The sequence below is a fragment of the Pongo pygmaeus genome, chromosome 11 (assembly GCF_028885625.2).
Source record: "Pongo pygmaeus isolate AG05252 chromosome 11, NHGRI_mPonPyg2-v2.0_pri, whole genome shotgun sequence".
Lineage (NCBI taxonomy): Eukaryota > Metazoa > Chordata > Mammalia > Primates > Hominidae > Pongo > Pongo pygmaeus.
In genome coordinates this window covers 96484203-96508539 of record NC_072384.2, presented here as the reverse complement: position 1 = coordinate 96508539, position 24337 = coordinate 96484203, and the positions used below count along the sequence as shown (strand labels likewise).

At 39.6% G+C, this 24337-nt stretch overlaps 1 protein-coding gene across 5 annotated transcripts in view; it reads left to right on the top strand.

Annotated features, from left to right (window-relative positions):
• The window catches only part of HECW2 (HECT, C2 and WW domain containing E3 ubiquitin protein ligase 2), a 397525-nt gene that overhangs the window by 99754 nt on the left and 273434 nt on the right, over positions 1-24337 (top strand). Inside the window, exon 1 of one of the 5 annotated variants that reach the window (XM_063647766.1) lies at positions 18638-18830. The exons of the other annotated variants lie outside the window; for them this stretch is intronic. The gene's annotated coding sequence lies outside the window, so the exon portion shown is untranslated. Of the gene's footprint in view, positions 1-18637; positions 18831-24337 lie in introns of those variants that run through there. 5 annotated transcript variants of the gene reach the window in all.

Genomic DNA, 24337 nt, shown 5'->3' with positions numbered 1-24337 from the left:
CCATTGTTAATCGTTTTCAGGTTTTCTCCTTTCCGTATCATCCTCCACATTGCTACTAGAATGCTCTTCTTAATATGATGATCTGGTCATATCACTTTGTGGCTGGAAATTCCTTTTCAGGGCTCTTCCCAGCCCCTGCCAACATATCAGCTTGACATACATGTTGGTTATGATTTAGATTCCAACTCTCTGTCCAGCTTCAGCTCCCACTGCTACACTCTTGGCAGCACAGAAACATTTTCCTGAACAAGTCCTGCTCTCAGACTTCCATTCCTCTATGCTTGGGATTCCTTTCTCTTGGAATGCCTCTCTTTACTAGTGAATTCCTACTAATTCTTCAATGCTGAACTCAAAGCCATGATGTCTGTGAAACATTACTGAATCCTTGGAGGGGGTTAGTCACACCCTTTTTGTTTCTAGCACGATTTATCCTTAAAGTTGAATTGTAGTGTATCTACTTATATGACTGTTTTATCTCTTAGATTTTGAACAACTCATCTTTATAGTCTAGCACTGTGCAGGTAACCACTGAACAGTCACTCAGTAGATGCTTATATTGGGAAGCCAGTTTCCAATAGCATAAAAGGCTTCTCCCTCCTCTGCCAAATTTAGGAGCTAATGTTGACTGTTCTTTAAACCTGATTATAATCTCTCACCTACAGCCCCAAATTTGCTTTTTGAAAAGCATTCAGAGGACCTGGGAAATATTTCTCTTCTGTCTTTGGCTTAAATCATGACCAATTAAGCCCTTGATAAAGAAGAGAAACACAGACCTAATTTTTAAAAAAATTGATCACTTTTAATTTGTGGTGAATCAGTCTACTTATTCATTTTTGAATTTGCTGTGAGGCTTACATCATACTGCTTTAAAAAATATACTTTAAAAAAAGAGATAGATAATATCTAATACACTGACAGACTCAATAGTTAAAAACAAGTATTTTCATCAGTGGCAAAGACATATCTGAGTTTCTGTTTATGTCACCTAATTTTTTTCTGTGCTTTTTTGTTGCTGTTCTGACAGGGTCTCAGAACAGGGTCTCTGAGCCTGTTGCCCAATCTGGAGTGCAATGGTGCAGTCACAGCTCACTGCAGCCTTGAGCTCCTGGGCTCAAGTGATTCTCCACCTCAGCCTTCCTCATAGCTAGGACTACAGGTGATGCTACCATGCTCAGCTAATTTTTAAAATGTTTTGTAGAGATAAAGTCTTGCTATGTTATCCAGGCTGGTCTTGAATTCCTGGCCTCAAGAGATTCTCCCACCTCAGCCTCCCAAAGTGCTCGGATTACAGGCATGAGCCACCATATCTAGCTTGTGTTATCCAATTTCGATCTTATTAGAAATAGGCAGATTCTTCTGAAATATCCTGAATGTACATATTTCAGTCAGCCATCTCTATTCTATTCCCCCTATAACTTTACAGCAGTGTTTTTGTCTATTTATTTTTAAGACTCAAGATGTTTATTAAAGTTAACATCTCTGTTCTCTAACATCACAAACTTGAAAAGCCTTTGTTGTTTTTGTCAAAAAAAAATGAGTGTTGAATTTTGTTTATGAAATTTTTGTTAAAGTAGCAGTTTTTCTGACTACTTCAAAGATATGTCTTGCAAAATTCAGGCTGATGAAGACAGTAAAAGATGTGACAACACTTACTTGCCACTACCGATGTTACTCTTTTGAGTACAGTTTTTTCCCCCCAAATTTTCTTCTAAATTCAGGAAAGAGAGTACTTTGGTAATAACAATGGTATCTTTGAATTAACACCTCAGAAAGAAACAAGTATTTCATATGGATTCCACTCCCGCTCCTTTCCCCCACAATCCTTTGTCCTCTGACTGAGGATGAATTTGCAGGAGAGTTTAATAACTTAAGTTTGATAATCTGTTCTTTAATAGGCTGACACTTTATGGACTATGTGAATTTTTTTTCCTATTTACTCTTCCATAAGTTGTTGCAGATTTGGCCATTCCACATGGCCCTGGGCATTTTCCCTGTGGTTTGTGGGAGTAACTTACATTGGAGATTTTTAGTGAGGGGCAGGAGGTCACCATAACTCTGTCTAGTGGCCTGGCATCATGGGAACCCATAGTCTGGATGACAGTCCAGGCTAGATGTTGATGTCTTTTGGGTAACAAAGGGACACTTGGGCTTGCTCACCATGGTGTCCCCTTTGTCCCTGGAGCATTCTGTGACAATCTGCAGGTTTTGTACTGAGGAGTGTAACTCTAAAAAATAAACGTTTGTTTTTCTCTGTTTACCTTGCAACATTTTTGACTATGTTGAATTGTTTTGTAAGAGATTGTATATTTTTATTTTAAACATTAAATGGTGGTGTATACTATGTTTAAATCAAGATTTTATTTTAGACTTGACATTTTAAGTGTTCACTCAGATTCAAAGATATAACTTACTTATTTGAAAAAAATTTTTACAAAATTGTTTCTCTTTTAGTTCTGTCACTATTATATTCACTTTAAATGAAATCTTAGAAGAGCTGATCTGGAATTACAGTGCTTTGTAATTGTTATCTTTATCTTAGAAGCCAATCATGTACTTGGGAATAAATTTGTTTCCTTTAATTATTGTACTAGTATGTGGAGAATTGTAATACTGAAGAGATTAGATTTGAGACCATTTGCAAATGATATCTTTATTATTTTAAGTTATATCAACTATCTGACAGCATCTTGAAAACTAGTTTTGATTGAGCGTGATTGGATTTCTTTCCTTAAAGACACAAAGCTCTTTGTTAATAAATCAGTCAGAAGGCTTAAACTTTCTGTTTTTACATTTTAAATGTTAACATTCTAATATATATATGTATATACACACAGATATCTATGTATATATATTATTTTAGGCTTATCCATTTATACATAGATACGTGTGTGTATATATGTGTGTGTGTGTGTATATATATATACACACACCTAAGTGTGTATATATGTGTGTGTATATATATGTATATATATGATTTTGTATTTGTTTTAGACATGGGGTTTCACCATGTTGGCAGGGCTGGTCTTGAACTCCTTGCCTCAAGTGATCCATCTGATCCATCCGCCTTGGCCTCCCAAAGTGCTAGGATTACAGGTGTGAGCCACTGCACCCAGCCAACATTCCATTATATTTTAAGTTCATTCAGTATAGTAGGAGTGGAATAAACCTTATTTTTAAATGGTCTGTGTACTCACACTTTTCTTACAACTTCACTGAGGTATGATTTATATAACATAAAATTTATGTATTTTGAGTGTGTGATTTGGTAGTTTTTAGTAAATTCTCTGAGTTGTATAAGCATGACTAAAATCCAGTTTTAGAACATTTTCATCACCACGGTAAAATTGCTCATGACCTTTTACAGTTAATTATTTTCCCACCCCCAGTCCCAAGCAACCACGAATCTACTTTCTTTCTAGATTTGCTTTTTCTAAATATTTCTTATAACTAGAATCATACAATATATGGTATTTTGGTTTTGGCTTTCTTCACTTAGCATGATGTTTTTGAGGTTCATTCATGTTGTGGCATGTATCACTACCTCATTCCTTTATATGGCTGAATAGTATTCCATTTTATGGACATACCATATTTTGTTTAATCATTCACCAGTTCATGGACATTTGGGTTGGTTTTTACTTTTTGGCCTTATAAATAATGCTGCTGTGAACTTTCATATACAAGTTTTTATGTGGGTGAACATATGTTTTTATTTATCTTGGATAGATATCTAGGGGTGGGATTGCTGGGCTTTATGGTAAATGTGTGTTTAACTTTTTAAGAAACTGCCTGTTTTCCAGAGTGACTTTTCTGTCTTGCATTTCCACCACCATTTTCACCAGCATGTGAGGGTTCTTCTTGTTGGAATAACTTTTTAGAGTCTTTGAAGTCTCATTTTGGATCAAATGAGAGCATCTTTGTGAATGAATTTAGCTTGTGCGCAGATATATCTCCTGTCATTGTCAGGTGACACATAGTGTGGCTGATTTCATGAGAAAGATGAAACAAAAAAGGGAGAGAAAATAAAATGGAGGGAAAGAGGGACAACCTTTGAATAACCCCTCTTTTAATTTGTGATTGTTTTGTTTAATTTGGGTTTAGTTGTTGGTTTTTCAGAGCTTATCAAGTGTAGTTAAATAAAATCCTTCCCAAGGAGGGCCAAGCCCAGAAGGCAAATGGAGTTTGCCGGGCAATTGGCCACCTCTGTTGTTTTTTGAGGGGTGGGGGTCCATTAGCCATCTCCCACAGTGGCTGAGTGTGGGAAGGTAAGGCTGCTGACATCTCCTCTTGCTTTGCAGTGGTCATAGTGGAGAGTGGCATGGACATTATGCAGTATGGAGGAGCTCCCATATGGAGTCAGATAGCTTTGGCTTTGAAATTTGTCTCTGCCTCTTACTTTGCAAACCTGTTTAGGTCCCTTGGCCACCCCAGTCTTCAATGACCACATTCTTCTTGGTTACCTGGCTTTTCCCTCTCTGTAGTGTTCTCTGCAGAGTAACCTCAGATATGATAATGTCATCCACTGAACAGAAGAAAGTAGGGGACAGTGCATTCCCATTCTCTACCTTTTGCTGTGCTGCCTTCCCACTTCTCTTTGGATTATTTCCTTAGTAACAAGACCTACTTCCCAAGGCTGGGGCCAAGTGGATGGGCCATCCCAGACTTAAAATGGCAAACTTGAGTGTGTTAAGGGTAAGCATTTGAAACAGGCTTGTGGTCTATTCCTTCACACGCCAGGGCTGTTTTTCTTTGGAATTTTTTAGTTTAATGGTTGGAAGGAAAGGATTTGGAGTATGTTAACCCTGTGGGACTTTCATTACAGAGTGGAACCATGATGTGGGTTCTTTTGATCTTTCTTCTGGTCACTCATTAGTCCCTGTTGAATTTAGCTGTGTCCTCCAGCACATCACTGAATTATAATAGTGTCTTTGGGAATAAATAGCTTTGAGGACCTTAGAAGAAAAACAGTACTTTGTTGCAGAAAATGATAGCTTTGTTATAATAGGGGAGTTATATCTCTCTCTCTTTCAGTCCTTGAAAAACCTCCTCACAGTTTCTAGTCTAGCATAAAAACAAAGCACTATTTAAAAATATGTTCAGTATATGCTTCTATAAGCCTACTAATTTATGACCTCATGCTGTCTTCTGATTAACAAAGCAAAACAATGCCAAGGACTTCTTACCTCTGTAAATTTCATGTTTTTTGAGATCCTCTTTCCGTAATTTAAATAAGACTACAAGAATAAAAGGTAACTAACTCTATTCGCGTTGCTCCCAAGTCTCTTTTTTGTTTTAGTTAGTATATACATTTTAATATAGCATAGTATGTGTAGGTAATATTTTTCTCTTTGCTTTTAAATTACTTCTATGTATGCATTTTATGCATGGAATTTTTAAGTTAATGTTTATAGAATGCTTATTATGTGTAGGCACTGAGTTTTGTGCTCTTCTCAGATATAATCTCATTTAGTTTCTACAATATCCTATGTGAGGCTAGATCCTATTTTGACCTTAAAAGTCATGGTCGTTGTAGAAACGTAGGAAAAGTAAAAATAAAAAAACTGTATTAGGAATTCAGCCATTTAGAGGTAACTTTTTGGATAAATTTTATTCCTTTCCCCCTTAGAGTTTTATGGAATCAGGTATGTTTTATGTGGGGTGTGTGTGTGTGTGTGTGTGTGTGTGTGTGTGTGTATTCATTCTTCATGATAAAATTAGTATCTCATTGTATATGTTGTTTTGAAATGTGCTCTTTATTATTTTAACAAGGTATAGTGGTATAGTGGAATAAACATTTCTCCATGCCATTACATCTCCTTCTGTAACATCACTTTAATGATTTTCCCTGCTTACTATAAAGGGAATAAAGCTCATTGTCATTCAGTTAGTCAATTCAGAAAGATGAAGAAGAAAGAGAAAGAATTGCTGTTTTGTGTCTATGCTTTGAGACTTTTTTCTGGTCTTGATCTCTTTTAAAAGAGCTATTTACATGTGGGTGGAAATATTTGTCAGAAATATAATGTGATATATCTTAACTCTTACTGGTTTTTATTGTAAGAGGGGAAGTAAATGTTATGTTGTTTTGAATATAAGAAGGATATGGTCCTCTTCCTTACCATACGCCTTTGAGAAATGGGATCATAATAGACACCTTGGAGAATATGAGCAAGCTGACTTCTATGCTTGTAGATCCATTGCTTAGTGTGGTAATGACAGTCTTACTGAGTAATCCCCCATCTTGGAACACGCACATACAGATTCTCATTTTAAAAAGGAAGCACAGTAAGTGGAATTTCAAAAACATCATAGTCTTTGAAGCTATCTCAACTGTTAATTTGTAGTTCTAGAGCTTTGCTTTATTCTTGTTATTTTTAACTAAGGTTTGTTCTTATTAGCCAGCAAATTTAAAAATAGAAATGTCCTGAAAGACCTAAGGACTCCTGTTATAAAGATGTTGCATTCTGGACAGATGTCATTGATACTGTGCCCTTGGGAATACTGCCTAGTAAATATGCTGATCTAATAGAATTGCTGTTTTTATGTGGAAATTTTATCTTAACAATTATATCAAAATGTTTGAGTCATGCATTTAGGGTCAGTACTACAGTTTTGAGATGGTTAAATTCATGCAGTCTTTGGCTGTTCTCTTAGAAGACCGTGTGTGTCAGAGTCAAATTATCTAACAAAGCATTGCTCGGTGTGGGATGTAATGCGAGGCACCCCTTCTGCTGGTGCTGTGACCAAATAGGCCAATTTCTTTCCCTGGAGAGTGGGGTGTGGTTCCATGGCAGGGGTAAAGTCTCAACATCAGCACATTGGAACATTAGTAAGCAAGGTCTGGATAAGGTTACATTTTCCCAGAAATAAACAGGGAGCCTTTCTTCATGAGCTCACTTGAGCATTATCATCCAGAGATTGGGGATGTAGTGATAATTACCCACAGCTCATGGCACCACTTGGGCAATAATAGAAGTTTATTTAAGTCCTTGTTATTTTGCTTGTTTGTTTTTGAGACAGGGTCTTGCTCTGTCACACAGGCTGAAGTGCAGTGTCAACAGCATGGCTGACTGCCGCCTCAACATCCTGGGCTCAAGTGATCCTCCCACCTCAGCCTCCTGGTAGCTGGGACTCCAGGTAGAAGCCACCATGCCTGGCTAATTTTTTATTTTTATTTTTTTTTGAGGCAGAGTCTCAATCTGTTGCTCAGGCTGGAGTGCAGTGGTGCGATCTTGGCTCACCACAACCTCCGCCTCCTGGGTTCAAGCGATTCTCCTGCCACAGCCTCCCAAGTAGCTGGGACTACAGATGTGTGCCACCATGACTGGCTCATGCCTGGCTAATTTTTTAAAAAGTTTTTTGTAGTGACAGGGTCTCACTATGTTGTCCAGGCTGGTCTTAATCTCCTAGGCTCAAGTGATCCTCCTGCCTCGGCTTTCCATTAAATCCTAGTTTGAAGATTTAATATTAGCTCTGCTTTCCTAATTTTAGTGAATAGAGGTGAAGCTGCTTAAAATTATCTAAGCTTATATTTGGAATCACATGGATAAGAGGTGGACACTGAGGATTTCTATTCTTGTTTAATAGTTCCCTTGGATGCCGGGTCCCAGTCTTTGTTACTAGGTTAAAATATCATTCCATTCATTAAACCTCTCTAAAAATAGTCCAAGTTTGCAGTAATAATTAAGGGAGCTTCATTCCCTGTGTCTTCTTCCCATTTCTGTCTCTTCCAGGGGAGGGCTGCCACCCACACCCCGGGCCCTTAGGGGAGGCTGAGTGTTGCCACTTCTTTGTCTTTTCTGTTAGGATCACTCCTGTGTATAATGCTGGAAGAATGCATGGGCTTGAGGGTTTTCCAGAATCATAGTTTTTCTCTGAGCCCGGGGGGGTTGCATCTGTAGCGTGTGACCATGTGAAGCTTGGCCACCCTCCCTGTTCACTGACATAATGAGAAGCTCTGTGTAACTGCTAGTCCCACTGGCTGACATCAAGTTTAGGAAACATGCAAGCAGCTCAGCAGGGAGGCTCTGGAGAGCTGTGAAAATACCATTTAGTTTGCATAGAGAAATGTTGTGACTCCATATAAAGGCTCCAGCTAGAACTTCTAGAACCTTTTCTCACATTTAGAATTGCTCTTTGCCCTTCTATTAGCTTCCACCCTTCCTTATTCATAACCTTCCTACCAGACATGTTCCACGTAGCCAGAATCCAAATCTAGACTACCACCAGGCCCTTTACAAAACCCACAAAAATTGCCATGTTTCTCACACTATTTTTGTGAGATATAGTGGGGAAATTATAGGTGCCATATTTGGTATTGGTAAGAGTTAGGAATAGTGTGGTATGTATGATGAAAGCTAATTCTGAATTGATTCAGGGAATAGCTTCCTGTGTTTTGAAAGTGTCTACCTCCTGAGTTGCTGGGACTACAGATGCATGCTCCCGTGCCTGGGTCTCCCTTTTATTTTTCTAAGTATCTTCTTCCCTCACACTTTTGATCACATTTTTCTTCTTTACACTCATTTTTATTGTTTTACAAATTACTTTTTTAAGCCTTGGCTTTTATGGTGATATGTCATCTTATTTGCCTTATGATCATGTCTCTGGCCAGTTCCTTCCCAGTGGCTTTCCTAAACATGCCTTTCTCGGTCCCCTTGTTATATGTTGATGTTTACTATGGTCTGGATATCACCCAAAATTTGGTGTTGAAACTTAATCGCCATGTGATAATGTTAAGAGGTGGGGCCTGTAGGAGGTAAGTCAGTCATGAGGGCACAGAGCCATCTTTGCTCTCTCTCTCCCCTGCCTTCCACCTCCACCTGTGAGGACACAACAAGGCACCATCTTGGAAGCAGAGAGACCTTGCCCTCACTAGACACCAAACCTGCTGGTACCTTGATCTTGGTCGTCCAGCCTCCAGAACTGTGAGAAATGAATTTCAGTTCTTTTAAAATTACCCAGTCTCAGGTATTTTGTTATAGCAGTACAAACGGACTAAGACAATGTTCTCCCATGTTTTGTCTTTGGCTTGATATTCTTCTTTTTCTGGTTTCAGCTGTGTGCTATGCTCCCAACTCAGCTTCTCTAAGCCACACCTTTCTGGAGACCTCCACTTCAGTATTTCACAGATACCTCAAACTCAGTGCTCCAATAGAACTCATCTTTTTTTGATATTTTCTTTTCTCCAATGGCTCTTTCTCTTGTGATCCTACTCTTAAGAAAGTGGGGAGTTATTCTGGACTTTTCCTCCACTCAGTAATCATACTCAGCCCTGTTGGCCCTTCCTCCTTGCTGACTGATAACTCTGTCCTCTTCTCCCCTGCTCCCCAACCATACTGGGTTGATTCAGACTTGCCTCACTTTTGACCTAGAATCCTGCAACAGAACCTCCAACAGTTTCATCTTGCTACCTACCCAAAGTACAGCCAGAGGGTTGCTTAACACATTGAATCTTTAACTTTCATGCTTGAATCCCTCCATCACTTTCATAGTTTTCAAGATGAAGTTGAAAGTCCTGCCTGTACATTCGGAATCCTCTATGATTTGGCACGTGGAGTGAATGAAGTATGAACTTGCCACTCCCCGGGGTTGGGGAGAGTGGTGCCTGGCATGGGGTGTATTAGGGGGTGAATGTATGAACCAATATAGGTTGTACCCAAAGAAACTTAGTTTAAGAGATGAACGAGAGCCCTTTTCTGGAGACCCCTTGATTCCTGGGATGGTATTATTCAAGTCTATAGGGCAGTGAAGGATAAGAACAGGGATTTGTGGATTTGGCAGCTGGAAGGGCAGGAGCAGAAAAGGGTGACTGTGAGGAGGGACTGCAGAGTGAATAGTGAACTCCCATTAAGTGCAGTCCTGCAGGCTTCGGGGTGTGCTGGGCAGCCTTCAGGATCACGCTGTGTAAGCAACCTGAGGGAGATTGTGAGCAAAGTCATTTTAAATATAAATTCTAAGGAAAAAACTAAGTTTTGATCACTTAATGAGTGTGCAGTATATGGAAGATGTGAGAGGAGTAACCTAGCTCAGATATTAGAGTAACTGAGCTGAGTGGAATCAATAGCAAGGTTTTAAAAAGTTCCTAATCATCTTAATAGTAATATACATGGAATGAGTGCTTACTGTGAACCAGGCACTATACTAAGCACTTCTTCATGCTGTAGCTTATAAATCTCCAACAACTTAATGAAGTAACAACTATTATTATTTCCCATTTTAGAGAGAGGACATAAAGCCAGACTTACCTGGGAACTTACCCAAATTTTTGTTGCCCAGTCTTAGAAGAGATATTTCCAATCAGGAAACGATTTCAAAGCCTGGACCCTTAACAATTACTCTGTCTTGCCTCTTTAACCATACATGCATCACTATTATAACATCTAAAAATGAATGGTTCCTTAATTTCATTAAATATCTTGGTCTCATTAATGTCATGTTTTTTCCCCCTCAAAAGATACAAAAACCTTTCACAGAAGGCCCACACTTTGCAAGTGGCTGATATATTTTTAAAGTCTCTTTTTATTTAATAAGTGTTCCTCCACATTGCAATTTAAGATTCGAAGAAATTGAGTTATTTGTCCTAGTAGAATTTCCCACAGTTTGGATTTTGCTGAGTGTGTCCCTTATGGTTCGGTTAATATGTTTCCTTGTCCCCAGTGTTTCTTGTAAATTGGTTGTTGAAACTGGAGGCATGAGCACATTAGGGTTTGATATTTTTGGTAAGACTTATACTTTAGAGGAGATGGTGTGTTCTCACTTACTGGATTCTGAAAGTTTGTAGGAAAAGGACTGTGTAACTCCAAGGTACTATCGATTTTCTTGAGAAAGATGTTTCTACTAAATGGGATGGGTCTGGTAAACCTCCTCCCTGTCCCACCCAGCAGGGTTAGATGTTTTCCCTTTGTGTTCCATGGCAATTGATTCTGTAACACTTATCAAACTAAAGTGTCAATTTTTGTGTCTGTCTTCTCTATTTCAGTGAGCAGTCTTCATTCTTCAAGGAGTTGTATAATTCTTGATTTTTGTAACATGGAGCTTAGCATAATGCCTGGCATGTAGACACACAAGATTTATTAAATATCCATCGAGTAAATAAATTATTAGAGATTAATGCATTATGAAGGCATGTTTCAATCCCATATTATTGTTATGCTTGTCAAGTTGTCTATGTTGTCATATTTGGAGGCTACCACCAGGGTTGGAAACACGATAAATAAGAGTGCCTTTTTCTTTACAACTATGAAATCAACACACATTGTGGATGTTGCTTAGCTTTTAAAATACTAGTCTGAAAATAATTTGTTCATTAAAGGGACACCTTAGTTTTCTTGAGGTAAGCCAACGAGTTGTAGCTGTTGGCAAAACTGGACTATATTTGCACGTTAGAGCTGTGGCACACCCAAGGACACTGAGAAGGAAACAAAAAGCCAGAGAAGCGGAACTGGTGTTGACCAGTGAGTCACACAGGGCATCCCACTCAGAAAGGCTCTGCATTTGGGGCTCAGTGCTCTGTGGTTGCTATCTTGAATTCTTAGTAATTTTTTTTCTTGAATTTGTGATTTTGTAAGTGAAGTGCAATAGGACAGTGGAGCATGCGTCAGCAGCATGGAGCTCTGCCTTCTGTCACCTCCTTGTCTCCGAGGACAGATGCTCAGCAGCCAGCTCCCCTGCCCCCTGGTACCCTTGTCTCTCCTGGCCTCCCTTTGCCCCCACCATCAAGCAACCACTATTACCCTCTGTCCCTAGTTGGAGTCTGGGAGCAGGAGGGTCAATGTCTGCTATGAATACCCTGTGGTATCTTGTTGTAGGCATGGTGGTGGCTGTCCCCACTCCCAGCTGGCAGTGCCATTGTTCTTTCAGCAAGCAACAGTGGCAAGCCTCCCACTCATTCCTGATTCAGGTGCTGAGTGCATCCCAGCACAGAGGTTGTAATCCCTTGGAGTTGCCTGTCCACCATGAGCAGGGCAGCACGCTCCTTTGCAAGGGGAGATGCCTGGCTCAGGCTCATCACCTCTGGGTTGGCACTGTCAGTCCAATAACTTGCAGAAGGGGGAGCTCTATAGCTGATGGGTCGCACACTTATGCCCTTAATCATGGGACAAGGCCCTTGCGTGCCTATGAGGGTCCGTATTGGCCTTGTGAGTATCCCTGTGCTCAAGGGAGTTTGATATTAATAGCAATTTAAAAGCACCATGAGAGGTTGAAAGAGAGACACAGAAGAAGAAAAATTTTATAGTTTGGTGCCTTTAATGGCATTTTCATCCTATTTTTTCAGCAAGGAAACTCACATTTTTATTTTGGATTAAGCCCTGCAAATTATGTATCCCACCCTGAAGAGAGGGTAGTTAGAAGGCATACAGAAAAAGAGGGAACGTGACCATTGTGCAGGTAGTTCTTTCCATGGGGTGGGATTGGTGGTCAATTTTCTTGGATTTTTATGGGAACAGTCTCTTAAGGTGTCTCATCTGAAATACCTTTGGTTAGAGCATTTAAGTCCCTTTTTATTTGATTTGAGTGTTCACTCAAGCAATCTTATGACTGTGGTTTGTCTTCCGTATAGCTTAGCTACAGGAGAGAATGTAGTGATTAGGGGAACTTTAAGTTTTCTGATTCCTATGATAGTTATTTTTTATTGTAAATTAAACTCACATTTTGAATTTCTGTTTTGGTCTGTAAGCTTGTTTTATGAAAGTCTGTCTTTGAAGATATATTCAGCTTGGAGGAATGCCACAATATGTTTTTGAGCTTGCAAGCCTGAGGGCTTGAACCATGGTCAGTTAATCCCAGAATGAGCAATACTCTGTGAGGTCTCTAGGGAGATGGTCTGTCGGTGGTTTCCACTGTGAATGAGTCCACAATATTGCAATGTGGCAGAGCACACATGTGCTTATTTTTCCAAAGCATTTAAGCTCTAGGGCACAAATAGCAACTGTGAAGCTTACTTGCGCCTAGAACAATACAAGCATAACTGTATCTCTTTTGGCAGCACCTATAAGCCTATGGCTCCTAAAAAGGATGAAATTAATATGTAATTGAAAGGGTTGGGGAGGCCCAGCTAAAATTGTGACATTCCACCTAATTTTAGAAAGATAAACAAATTTGTGGTCTTCAAAAGATCTTTTAAAAAACATTTGCTGCCAAACACCTGCTTTACCATATGCCACTAGTACTTAAGCAGTCCTGAAAGCAGGCATGGGTTTTCACAGAAGAGTTTAATTGTGAATCCAAAGCCTTCTTGAAACTTGGTAATGAAAGCTTTTCAGTGTCTACTGACTACAAGTGATAAGGTGATGACTAAAGAGACTGCAAAGGGCTAAAATTAACTCCTCTTTTTCCTCCCAATTAAAATATTTGTTCTCTAATTCATGTCAAAAATATTTCTTGAGTACCAGTACTTAACAAGTACAATGCATGTATGTCTATGTACATGTGTCTCATGTACAGTAACTCAGTTGAGCTATGCACAAGAGGGAAACATGAGTCAGGATCAGACATTCTGCTTAACTAGCCAGTAGACAATAGAAAGGATGGTGTAGCAGGACTCTGTAATTGTGAGGGACCTTAAGCAAGAAGAGAATATTTTTTACTCACGTCACTGAAAATTTCAGGTATAAGGCTAGGTTTTGCGTGGCATTGTTGCCAAGACAAGGTCTCTCACCTTTCAGCCCTGTGTCCTGCAGTGGATCCAGCTCTTCATCCTCCCTATTCAGTGCTCTTCCCAGTTCTTGAAGAAAACTCAGGGACTGAGTTCTGTCCCAGCACTGTCTTGTTGACTTGTACAATGTCCACATCCAAGAACCCATCACTGTGGCTGGGGAATGGAATATGCTACCTGTCCTAGGCTGGGATCCTCTTCTCTACTCTTGGGGCCTTGAGGGAGGCCTCGCCCAATTTTAATGGACTGAGAGTTGGGGGGAAAGGGATCCCCAAATAGAAGTCAGGTTGTCTCACCACATGACAAACAACCTCAGGATGTTTTTTCACTACAGCAGATAAATGAGCACAAAGAGAAGTATGTTAGGATAACCAAGTATAAACTGTGTGTGGAAGGGCAGATAAAAGGAGAAAGAAATCTTATATTGAAGAAGTTGGCAAAGCTACACGAGAGGGCCCCCCCAAACTGATGTGATTTGAGTAGGAGTGTGGAAAGATATTTCAGACAGACACCTTTTTTTTGTTTTTTAATTGGGAGCGATGAGGAAAACATATGGCTGAGATTGGAACCTGGTTGGGGAAGAATATACAGATTGGAGAATAGGTATTTTGTGGGGAGTGGCAGTGGTGTGCCAGGAAAGACAATGGGGTCATGTTATAAAAATTCTCAAATTCTAGGTCAAGGCATTTAATTTACTAGGCAATAGAGAGTCCTTTAAGTATTTCTAAGCATGAATAATGCATAAATAGAGTTGAAGACAGTAGAAGTAGTTTCAGGATGCTCTGAAGGAGGGAGACCATTCAGAGACAAGCTAAGAGTTCTTCAGGCAAGAGGATGGTAACAGGAGTAGAAAATCAGGGCAAGATGGAAAAGAAAATTGGGGCTGGTAGGAAGAGTCAAAGATAACTCAGAGCTCTTGGGTCAGGGTTCTATTATAGAAATAAGGAAATCTGGAGAGGTTGCTGGCGGGGGGAGAGTAGAGAGATCCTGAATTTGTCCTTGGAAATACTGAGTACTGTGTTAACACAGTGTAATGTGCTTGGTTAAGCATTGGGTGGAGACTCAGCCAATGAGACAGAATGCATAGCTGTGGTCCAGTGATCCAGTGATTCACAATTAGAGGCAGTCTGGGAAATGTGGTGGGGCAATCTTGATTGTGACTGGGAATGGCTACTGGAATTTAGTGAACTCTGTTCTGCAATACTGGACACATCCCTGCACAAGGAAGAACTGTTCCACCCAAATGCCAGTAGCACTTCTTGTTCTGGAGATTGGAAACTCCTTACTGATGAAAGCCTCAGGACCTTGGCAGTGAAAGAGCATGCAATCTTGCTGGCAAACATAAATTATTGCTCCTTGTTGTTTTTATGTCTATAACGGAATGATGAATATTATGCCAAGTGCCAAAGGTACTTTGGGGGTTTTAGATAAAAAAATTTCCTTTTTGGAGAGAAGGAGAAGATGTGTGGCTGAGACAGAGTTAGAAGTGGTGTGAAAGGCCCTGGGTTCACTTTCTTATTTTGCCATCAACTTGTATGTACTCGCAGTGATCAATTTTCTGCACCACTTCTTCTTTATCCATTACATTGGAAAAGGAGGGGGAAACTTTGCATCCCAGTGGAGTGAGTTGATGCTCTACTGTATTGTTCTGAATTATGTACCCCTCTCGTTGGCCCTCACATTGGCTGTGTTGCTCTTCACAAAGTGGGGTCCTAATGAGTGCTGCTTGGCCTCTTCTTTCTCTTGGGATAAAACCCAGTAATCATCAAGTTTGCCGTAAGATGATCCCTCTTCTAGGTACCACAAATAGAGGTTGTCTTGGCTGTAGCCCTGGCTCCTGCTGGTTTTAACTGGTGCTGTGGGTGAGTTTCTATTTGGGGATGCACATCAGCACAGAAATTCCCATGACATAGAGAGGAAGGTAGCTTTCTAGGGCCTTAAACTGCCCTGTCCTCCATTGTAGGGCTGGATTGCTTCTTCTGCTGTGTTGGGGGTCTCCTCTGACTCTTTTGACATACTTTTTTTAATGATAAGTTCTTTATGAAAATGTTTATGGGGATTAGGTAAAAAGTAACTGTTGAGAGTGAAGTTAAAATGAATAGTGATAATAATAATTATTCCCCTTCAAGATACCCTTTTAATCCACTCTGTTTGTTGGGTATAAGCAACAGAATGTTTAAACTTAAAGAACTAGATAGATAACAGTGACTGCAAAGCTACTGGGCAATGTGAAACCTGCTTTTTATATCACTGGACAGTAAAAGTAGTAATACCATCACAGACCAGCAGCCAGGAGACTCGTCTGTGGAATTGTGTTCATTGTCACAAGAACCATTGTGAGTTAGTTGAGCAAGGACTTCAGTGGGATGTTTTTCCTTCTCCTTTCTGCCTGTCCAAATCCTGCAGCTCCTCAGAGCCTAGATCAGGTCCCTTCTTGGCCTGAAGCCACTCCTGATGTGGTGACACTCTGATTTCTCCTTTTGAATTTTCTGCTGTTTCTGTGCCTCACAAGCAAGTGTCTAAGTTTCTTTAGAGACACGGTTCATGAGTGGGACTTGTGTCCTCTGTGAGGTGTTTTTTTCTGTTTTGTTTTGTTTTGATATTTGTTTGTTTTTTGAGACAGAGTCTTACTCTGTTGCCCAGGCTGGAGTGCAGTGGCATGATCTCGGCTCACTGCAACCTCCGCCTGCCAGGTTCAAGTGATCCTTCTGCCTCAGCCCCCCAGTAGCTGGAATTACAGGCTCGTGCCACCATGTTCGGCTAATTTTTGTATTTTTAGTAGAGATGGGATTTCGCCATGTTGGCCAGACTGGTCTCGAACTCCTGACCTCAGGTGATCCACCCGCCTCAGCTTCCCAAAATGCTGGGATTACAGGCGTGAGTCACTGCACCCGGCCTCTCTGTGAGGTGTTTAACTCCTGGAAGACAGGGGTGGTCCTTGTACCCGCTTCTTTCCAAGCCTCCTTCCAAGCCTGCCAGTGGGAGCTTGGAATGTTTCTGTCAGTTTTATTCAGATTTCATGTAAAAGAAGTACGTTGCACTCATTCAGATTTTTGTGATTATTTGAAAAGGATTAAAGGGAAATAAATTAATAGCATAGACTTTGTATGAAATTATGGCCCTATTGAAAATGAAATCCCCTGTGACAGTTGAAGGGATTTTGAGGAAAAATGCATTATGTATCCCATTTAGACTTTTCCTTCTGAAACACCTGAAAGCTGAGAACTGCCTGGAAGAACTGTTTTCTTTATTTTAAAAAGCATGTAAGATTTCATACAAATGGTCTATTAATTTCTAACTTTAATAAAGGAATTTTGATTGAGTTCGATGTTTTTTAATGGCAGCAATTTGATGAATTGAATAGACCAAATTTTTATTAGACAACTGCTGGAAAAATATTCATTACAACATTCTTCCACATATTAAATATGGCCAATTTCTCATTTGCATGTATTCATTTAGCTTTTTCTTTTAATAAGTTGAGGTCATGATATTACTTCTAATTTTTTTTTTTTTTTTTTTTTTTGCTTTTCCCTCCAGTGAAAATACCTCACCTACACAGGAGTGCAGTGGTGCAATCACAGCTCCTGTTAACCTCAAACTCCTGGGCTCAAGTGATCCTCTCACCTCAGCCTCCCAAGTAGCTAGGATTACAGGTGTGTGCCACCACACCTGGCTAATTTTTAAAGTTGTTTTCCTTTTTTTTTTTTGTGGAGATGGGGTCTTGTCATGTTGCCAGGTCTGGTTTTGAACTCCTGGCCTCAAGTTATCCTCCTGCTTTGGCCTCCTAAACTGCTGGAATTACAGGCATGAGCCATTGCACCCAGCTGAAAAACCTCAATCTTTTACAGTTCAGAATTCCACTGTTCTGTGTACCCCAAATTTTAAGCTCCCTTCTTTTCTGAGTTTATCAGTAACCAAATTAGGTAATTGTCACAATATAAAACCAGTGAGAGCTTTGGACAAAATGTAAATTAACTATAATCTTTTTAGATTGTTAGATGTTTAATGTCTTGTGGATTAAAAAAAAGATCTACTTGATAGTTATTAACTGAACTTTTTCAAAATGGCTCTGTTAGAAGACTTAATTCCTAACATTTATTGAGAGATAACTTTCTGCTGGGCACTGTTTTAAGCACTTTGCCTGTGTCATCTTATTTTTTGTCCCAACAACTTGATAGATGTGCCATTGTCGCCTGCCTTTTTTTTTTTTTTTTTTTTCTGAGATGGAGTCTCGCTTTGTCATCCAGGCTGGAGTGCAGTGGCACAATCCCGGCTTACTGCAACCTCTGCCTCCTGGGTTCAAGTGATTCTAGTGCCTCAGCGACCTAATAGCTGGGACCACAGGCATGCACCACCACACCCGGCTAAGTTTTGTATTTTCAGTAGAGATGGGGTTTTGCCATGTTGGCCAGGCTGGTCTCAAACTCCTGACCTCAGGTGATCTGCCCACCTAGGCCTCCCAAAATGCTGGGATTACAGGCATGAGCCACTGCTCCCAGCCCACCTGCCTTTTTTTTTTTTTGATGAGGAAACTGAGGCACAGAGAGATTATACAGCTTGCTAAAATGATAGAGCCAGAATTAGAACCCAGGCTGTTTGACTGTAGGGTCATTCACTACACCAAATGGGTTTTCCCTGTGTCAGAGAAATGTATTGAGGGTCCTATGCTAGATGGACACGGTGAGGCACAGTGGGTCCGAGGCTGGAAAAATGTGCAAGAGGTTTGAAGACAAGGCAGAACAAGGAGAGTCCTGAGATTGGCTGTGGTTTGCCTGAATGCTCTCCTGTAGCAACACCCAGTTTGCCTTTTGAAACTGTCCTTCCTTCTGATGCCGGAAGTGGGCAAATGGCCCAGGCCAGGCCAATCAGAGGAGTCCTCGCACCTCTCAGACCACAGTGATTGGTTCACAAATGGGCAGATAACCAACAGAGGCCAATTAAGCTGATGAGTTTTCATTCTGGAAATTTTATTGCAGTGCTTTAGAAAGAGATCCTGTCTTTTCACTGAATTTAAAGCTGGGAAGATGTAGGCCTGGTGCTGCTGGCAGATATCTTGTCACTGCTGAGGTGAGACCCTGCTAGTAAAAGGGGATCATGCAGAGAAAAGCAGAGGTTAGAAATCGGGAAAAAGAGGTGAAGTTCTGATAATATCCCCTGGATCTGGCTATGTCTGAAGGTAGGAGACCCACTCCTCAATTTTTCAGTTATGTGAGCCGCCCTCCTTTTTTCCCTCCCCTCATCTCTCTCCCCTCCACTCCCTTCACTCTCTTTCTCTCTCCTCATCTTCCTATCTCCCCTCTTCCCTTTGCACGTCCCCTCCCTCCCTCTCCCCCCATCTCCTTTATTCTCCCCACTCCCTTCTCCTTCCCTACCATTATCTGCAGCTGAAGGAATTTGATTAGATTTGGGAACTCTCCGATCTGGCATGTTCCTCATTTCTGCCCTTGGCTGGAAGGGAGAACTGTTCAACTCTGTAAGGGTACAGAACCAGGTGGGTGGGGGCAGTGTTATGTGTGTGTGGGTGTCTTCTGAGCATCTCAAAGAAAACCACTGAGAAAGGGCCTTTGGTTGTTGATGGTCCCTGGGAGGCAGAGCCATGGGACCATGGACCAAGCCACTGTTGGTCTATCAGAGAAATTCGTTAAACTGTGTTAAGCGTCTGTAACGATGCTGCTCGCTGGGCCCAGAGAGTTGAGGATCAGGTGTGGGCGTGTGATGATACATAGCATGTCTTCTGCTATTGAACATATTCTAATAAATGGGCCTCTGCCTTAAGAGTCTAGATGTTAGAGTGATTAATTTGCTTAGTTTCATGCCCTTGAGGGAAGAAATTAGAAATCTCAGCAAGTGCTTTTATCAAAAACTTAACCTACCCTGGTATGAAATTATAACATTCCATGCTGTACCTTGTAGGAATCAATCCTAAAAAAAGATGGCAATGGAGATAGAATTGCTTCCATTATCAGATATGAAATGACAGATAGCTTTGTATATAAGCTTTGCACATTTTATAGAGCTATGTAGCTTCCTTACAGCAAGCTACAAAATAGATGTCTGTGTCTACTAAAGGCTTGTGACCTCTAGTGAGATTTTCTGAGCTGGTGTCCAAATGAATGTTTGTGAAGAATTCTTTGAGAAGGCTTTCTTTTGCCTGCCTGGTGCGAGAACATCATTATTATTAGAGTAAAATGCACACTATCGTAATAAATATATTAATGTCTCTCAATTTATGACTAATGATATTTGTGGTATCCACCCACCTCCATTTCTACTTCTGCCAAAATGCAAGCCATATGGTAGCTGGCTGATGTGCACTTTCTTACATTATCTGCTCATTGTTAAATTGATAAATGGTACATGTGAATAGTCCTCTCATTGTCCCCAAAAGATATTGAATACTTATTTTCACCAAAAGCATATTTATAATACTTTGCTAAACATTTGACAAAACTATATCCTGTTTATTATGAATGCTATTGGCAGTAACCAAGATCACTAGCTTAAAGGCCAAGAGGAGGAGTTTATTTTAAAATACTGCTTCTTTGAATAGTTATTTATAGTAAGATGATACTACTTGATTTCATATAACTTATTTTATTGGAAGATTACACTCTGATCTAAAGGGTTTGTGAAACAGAGTTTTCTTTTCTGGCTTCTGAAGTTGGTTCTAGAAAAATTCTAGCTGCATTGTATTAGGCAAAAGCCCACACTCTCACTCACATTTTCTGGTGATGTGCCATTTTCTAAATATGTCCTGCGTGTTCCAAAATGAATATCAATAGCTGGAAGCAGTTGGAGAATGTTAATTTAGCACTTGTGTTACAGAGTGGCATTCAGTTTCCTAGATTGTGTCCTGTTCCCACGTGGGCTTTTCAAGTGATTTATTATCTTTTTCAAGCAAAGCATCCAACACAGATAAGGCCAGACCTGTTACTGCACTGGTTGGCAGTTATGTCAACCTTTGTCTTGAAACCTGATGTGAAGTTTGGTCTGTAGAAAGTTGGAAGACATAGGCTGTTTTCAGACTGCAGTTTTAGTCATCTACTTCAAGATATTTTTTGACTAATAAATTATCTGTAAAAAAATCCAGTCCTCCTGTATAATCTCTATTTTTAACTTTCAGGGTCTGGATGTAGGTTACTTGGACAGGTGGTTTAGAAAGTCCATTAATGGTCATCCCTAATAGTGATTTTTAAACTTTTTAGACCTTGCACTTTGATCAGTAAAAAATGATTTATAAATGATATGACATACCACTGTGCAGGAATATATTATATAAATTAATTTAGATTTGTGTCTGTTATGTATTTTCTACAACAGATGAAACCTAGAAATTGAAAGGATTTTATGGAAAAACACATAGTTCCAATATTTTCTTCTTGTGGCCCAATGCACTCCACTTTGGAAGCTACTGATTTAGAAAACAAAACATTATTCAGTACATGCAAATGGTTCTTTTGGAGCTATCACACTTATCCTAGTTTGGTTTTTGAAAAATGTGGTTTTTAGTAAACTTCAGAATAAATGTGTCTTCAATACAACTTCTGGTCACGATCAATTGCTATCAGTTATCTGTTTCAGTTATCTATTATGGGAGTGTGGTAACCAATTAACCAGGACAAGATTCTACAATTTCATTATGAAATATTTAAGACATACAAAAGTATAAAATGTAATATGACAAATGTGCATGTTTTAATCCACCACCTTAAAAAAGTTACCCTCCAGCTGAGTGCGGTGGCTCACGCCCGGAATCCCAGCACTTTGGGAGGCCAAGGCGGGTGGATCACTTGAGGTCAGGGGTTCGGAACCAGCCTGGCCAACATGGCAAAACCCCCTCTCTACTAAAAATACAAAATTAGCTGGATGTGGTGGTGCATGCCTGTAATCTCAGCTACTTGGGAGGGTGAGGCAGGAGAATCGCTTGAACCTGGGAGGTGGAAGTTGCAGTGAGCTGAAATTGCGCCACTGCACTCCAGCCTGGGCAACCAGAGTGAAACTCCGTCTCAAAAAAAAAAAAAAAAGAAAAAGAAAAAAAGTCATCTTCCTCCTACAGAGATCCACTATTCTGATCTGCCTTTTTAAATTTTCATGTAACTGTAGACCTATGTTTGGGTCCTAAACAGTGAGTTACTGTTTCGTTTTTTTTTTTTTTTTGATGGAGTCTCTGTCACCCAGGCTGGAGTGCAGTGGTGCAATCTCAGCCCACTGCAGCCTCCACCTCTCAGGTTCAAGCGGTTCTCCCACCTCAGCCTCTCGAGTAGCTGGGATTACAGGCGCCCCCTCACTGCCCCCAAATTTTTGTATTTTTAGTAGAGACGGGGTTTCTCCATGTTGGCCAGGCTGGTCTTGAACTCCTGACCTCAAGTGATCCTCCTGTCTTGGCCTCCCAAAGTGCTGGGATTACAGGCATGAGCCACCACACCCAGCCTGTTTTGAACGTTTTAAACTTTACGCAGTACATATATACAATATATAGTATACATTTGACTACAACTATTTTTTTTTTTTTGCCCTTTAAATGTGTTTGATTATGGGTAGATCTAGTTCATTCATTCCCACAGCTGCATTCTCTAAAGTTTGAGAATGCCACAGTATATCCATTCGTCTGTAAGTGACTTTTAGGTTCTCTCTTGCTTTTTCTTTTCTTTTTTTTTTTTTTTAACTTTTATTTTAGGTTCAGGGCTACACATGCAGGTTTGTTTTATAGGTAAGCTGTGTGCCATGGGGGTTTGGTGTACAGATTATTTCATCACCCAGATATTATGCTTAGTACCCAGTAGTTGTTTTTTCTGATCCTCTCCCTCCTCCTTTCTTCCGCTGCCAAGTAGGTCCCAGTGTCCCTTGTTTCCCCTCTTAGTGTCCATGTGTTCTCATTGTTTAGCCCGTACTTGTAAGTGAGAACATGTAGTATTTGGTTTTCTGTTCCTGCATCAATTCACTTAGGATAATGGCCTCCAGGTCCATCAATGTTGCTGCAAAGAACATAATCTCATTCTTTTATATGGCTGCATAGTATTCCATGGTGTTTATGTATAACATTTTCTTCATCCAGTCTACTGTTGATGGGCATTTAGGTTAATTCTATGTCTTTGCTTTTGTGGGTAGTGCTGCAGTGAACATATATGTGCATGTGTCTTTATGACAACAATTTATATTCCTTTATGTCTATATCCAATAATAGGATTGCTGGGTCAAATGATAATTCTGTTTTAAGTTCTTTGAGGAATCACCACACTGCTTTCCACAAAGGACGAATTAACTTAAACTCCCACCAGCAGTGTATAAGTGTTCCATTTTCTCTGCAACCTTGCCAGCATCGGTTAATTTTGATTTCTTAATAATAGCCATTCTGACTGGTATGAGATGGTATCTCACTGTGGTTTTGATTTGCATTTATCTATTGATTAGTGATGTTGTTTTTTCTATTCCAAATAATCCTGCTAGGGATTTAAAAAATAAAAATTTGTTGATGTTTTCTTAGAATATACTTAGGAGTAGAACTGCTAAATTGTAAGATGTGTACTTTATTGCATTCATGAGATGCTCCCACCATTGTCCATATGAATCTCCCTTGCTCCTTGTCCTTGTTTACACTTGGTATTGTCAGACTTTTTTTTTTTGTTTTGTTTGCCAATTTGATGGATGTGAAATAATATCGCATTGTGGCTTTATTTTTTTTGTAAACTGTTTATTGGCTTTTTGATTTTATTTTCTGTAACTTGCTTACTCATATATTTTGCTGTTTTCTTTTTTTCTTTCTGAGTTTTATACATTCTATATATATTCAGGATACTAACCAGTTATCTATTATAGATGCCTGCGACCTGTCTTCACTTTTAAAAAATGTTGTCTTTTAATGAACAGAACTTTCATATATAAAGCTTCCATATATCAATGGGTCTATTTCTCCGTGCTCTATTTTTTGGTGATGTACTAATAATCTAAATTGCTTTGACTGGATAATAAGTATTAGTTATGGCAGAATAAGTGCTTCCCTTATCTTACTCATCTAATGTAAAATTATTTTCTTCAATCTTGCTTAGTTTTTTATGCCTCATTTAAAAAATCGAATGGGCAACCAAGAATCAATGGACATTTTCTGAAAACAAAACAAAACTCCAAAACACAACTTCAATATGAAAGCAAGAGACGAAGATAAACAGAAAAAATAAAGTTTAGCATCCACAAAGTACTAATATGCATAAAGCAATATTATTTAGGACTAATCCTTACTCATTTGCAAAATATCCCTAAATTTAGCAGTGTTATCAGCCTTACTGTGACCCATTTATTTACTTAATATATTTTATTGGGAAACTCAAAATTGTATATTTTTTTTTTTTGGAGACAAGGTCTTGCTCTATCACCCAGGTTGGAGTATAGTGGTCGGATCCCGGCTCACTGCAACTGATGCTTGTCCAGATGAATAAGTAGCACACTAGAAGTATAGTAAGGTTTTGTTGTCATTATTGTTGTTGTTTATTTGCCTGGTATCTCTGTGACTTGGCTGTGTTATAAAACAGAATATAAATTTTTATTTTGCTTATGTGAATTTTTTTTCTGTGATCTTAGTCTTTTCTGATCATTCTTTTGTAGTGAATATATATATTATTTTTATAGATAGAATGGGAAATTTTTTTTAAAGAAAGTTTTAACTAGAATTTTTCTGATAATTAAGTT